Here is a 3417-nt window from a genome sequence, read left to right on the forward strand (position 1 = left end):
CTAGGCACATGAAAAAGTATCACCGTTCAGCTATTAAGAACGGAGCGTTTCTCTCGCACGCCCAACGAGTTTAATGTGGAAAGTTTTTTGGGTTACGGAGTGCTCCAAGTGCGTCTTATTGTTAATAATTTTCCTTATTAAGCCTTTATTGGAGGCAAAGTTCTTTGAATGTTCAGTCAGCTATTCTCGTTACTGTGTGTTATTTCATCGGGAACAACTATATTTTAGTATAGAACTAACGTAGAATTTACATTAAAGAACATCAAAGACACTTGATCACAAAGTGGGCCTTACCAGGAAAGAGCATGTTTGCACCATCTTGGCAGTGGCAAAAGTTGGCTTCACCTCTGCTGGCGAAGCATTCCGGCAATTTTCAATCTAACAATTTTTCTTTAATCCTCCTTGGTGGAATCGAGCAAGAAGTGTTAGCAAGCGAACTTCTTGATACAAAAACTTTTAGCCACAAACAGCTTTTATTTTTTTTTTTACAATCTCCTTTACCACTGCTCAGGCTCACTTCATCAGTGACCTCCGAGACGACGTCACTTGTTCTTCGGAGCAGAGACCGTCATGCTGGTCACTCTCCACCCGTACGGTTTCAGTATCTCACAACTGCAACATAGCACCAATTCGACGGACATCATGGCATCACCGTTGTCAAAATGTCCGCAGTAGTTGGAAGCAGAGAAGAGGGTCACCAGCTGGCGTTTGGCAAAAAACTCGCAGCCATCTTCAACAATTTGTGAGCTCTGCATATTAGGTCGAGGTCATGTCCGGTGAGAAACCTGGACACGACGTCTGCCCAAAGGTGAACGAGACACCGCGACTGTTCTAGTCCCAGTCCAGGATGTTTTTGTCGGGATCCGCCCAGAGTAAGTCACACAAAAGGCCTGTTTTTGGAACGTCTGTTGGTCTCCTGAAGCACCTTATCTGTTTCATCGACTTGAGGTCGGGGGAGAGGCCGCCACGGCAGCACAATATTTTTTCGTTCACTATGGCGGCGATGGGCAGACAGTTAAAGCAGTCGGTGAACGTCTTCCACAGCTTGATGTTGTATCGGCTCAAGCACTCCTCGAAGAAACCTTAAATGCGGTTGATGGACGCGCACTTGTGGTTTCCCCGAAGAAGGGACAAGTTTGCGGGGTACTTAACCTTGTAGGCTAGCAGCAGGCAAATGGTCTCCAGTGACTACTGGCCTCGGTCAACGTAGTCGCTGAGGAAAGTGTAGTTCGCCTCAGGAGGGAAGCGCCGCGTTTAAGGAGCCGGATATGGTCTGTATACTGACCATGAATATCGCCGCAAACTTTGAGTGGCACCTCGAGCTCAAGCAGGATTGGCTGGCTCATGCAGATCTCCCGCGACTTGAAGCAGAGGTCAAAAATCTCCGTCTCTGTCCGCGGCACAGTCTTTTCCGGGCGGCATCCCCGGTCTTCTAAGAGGCGGAAAATCACGCTGTCCACGTTCAGATCTCCCTCCGCTATTTTCTCGACGTGATCTTTTTTATCTAAATGGCACGTACCCACTTTAGGGGATTGGCCAAGAATGCAACGATGAGACAGTTGAATGTTGTTTTACGTAAGCTATGAAATTGAAAACCAGAAATAATAAATTAAACGGCAATACTACGTAAAATATTCAATTTAACTACGTGTATTTTCCTTTGAGCTTGTATTCCCGACTGCCATATTATTCTGATGCAAAAAGTTTAGAAAACCAAGATTTTAACCTAATGAATTGATGAATAATTTTAAATGCCTAAATAAAAGGGGGACTCGTTGAGTAGTTATAATGAAATTACACATGGCATGACAGGCATCCCTTGGCAATATCCCAAGCATGAGGCACCGTAGGTTAAAACATTTTTCTCCGATAAGGTCAAGCCTAATTTTGTGAAAGGAGATTTTATAAGTTGAGTTCTAACGCGAGGGTATTTTGAACATGACAAAAAGTAATGTGCACAATTTTCGAGTTACCCGCACCATTGGCAGAGAGGTGACACAGTCAGTGCAGCCCTGTGCTAGAAAAAATAATTGGTGGGACAAGACATCGAAATCACGTGATAGTCACTTCTGATTGCAGAGAATGGCTCCACTACGGTTTCCATGGTTAGTTTAAGTGATTATATTCTGTCCATGTGGGTATTGTTTCCATCGTATCTGTCCTAATAGTTAATCTTCGAAACATGGTTTCCGTGAAGTGTTCTACCACCGGGAGAACGTGGCCTTTTGGCAGCTCAAGCGATGAGTGGCCTAAGGCTTAAGCCATTTCATTCAATGTTAACCCACATTGACCTTGGACCCATACTAATATCAGGCAAGTCAGCTGAGAAGGGACTAAGCATCGTAACGTCGTGATGGCTTGAGAGGTATGCCTTCTTCTTCTTCTTCTCTTCTCATGGCTCTTAACCAATGCAGTAAATTGGCCGAGTGTTTTGTGAACTTTTCGGTGTTCCTCCACATTACTTCACGTATGAGCTAGGAATAGGTAATACAGCAAATTTAATTAATGAATGATGATATATGAATATCTAGCATGACTAATTTAGCTCAATATTTTTTTATTCCTGCCTGAAAATGTTGTTTTCTTCACCGATTATGATAGTAACTACATATCTAAGACATGGCTCATATCCATTCGTGGTTTTGGCTAAGAATATATTACACGGGTTAATGAGAAACTTCAGGTACATATCTTGATGATCAAGACAAAAAAGACACACGTAAAAACGAAAATAGCGATATAGTTGTTTTTCTTACTTTCAGACCAGACAGTGTAGATGTTATTGTGACGACAAATAACCGTGATTGAATGTAATGGTAATAAGAACAATAACAAAATTTTCTATGTCAAATTATTGCTGCTATTTTGTCAAAACACAGATAGCCTTTTGAATTTTATTTTTTTGTTTTGTTTTGTGAACGTTAGCACAAATGGCACTAAAGCATTCTTTTGGCTGAAGTCCAAAGCCGAAGCAACAAAAAAAAATCCTCTTGTAATTTCTCAAGTTCAGCCCGAGCTTAGCGATTCGCATGACAAGAACTAATTTTATTAGTACCCTATACCAGTGATATGACAAAAACAATATTGTAATTGTTTCGGTTTCTGAAAGAAGTGGCATTAAGGGGAATGATCCGTCCATGAATTTCCCTTTCTTCTCACTTTTTGTTTTTTTTCTTTTTGTTTATACCTGTTCTCTCGCCCATCAGAGTTATGCATGCTGTGCCGGATGAAGTGGCACACTTTTCGTGGAAGCGAACCTAAAGAGGAAAAAGATGACGATGAAGAAAGTGTGTGCTGATTTATTATGATGTATTCCTACTTACCACACATGGCTAACCTCAAGCTTAACCAATCCTTTAAAACTCTATTCTGCTGTAAAAAATGGCAGATCTCACGTACATTTGGAATTGGTGACTT

General features: G+C 41.8%; 1 pseudogene; it reads right to left on the reverse strand.

Annotated features, from left to right (window-relative positions):
• Positions 1-498: 498 nt before the first annotated feature.
• On the reverse strand, positions 499-3036 carry LOC142777407 (serine/threonine-protein phosphatase PP1-beta catalytic subunit pseudogene; annotated as a pseudogene).
• Positions 3037-3417: the final 381 nt, after the last annotated feature.

Source organism: Rhipicephalus microplus, chromosome X, assembly GCF_043290135.1.
Source record: "Rhipicephalus microplus isolate Deutch F79 chromosome X, USDA_Rmic, whole genome shotgun sequence".
NCBI classification, from domain to species: Eukaryota; Metazoa; Arthropoda; class Arachnida; order Ixodida; family Ixodidae; genus Rhipicephalus; species Rhipicephalus microplus.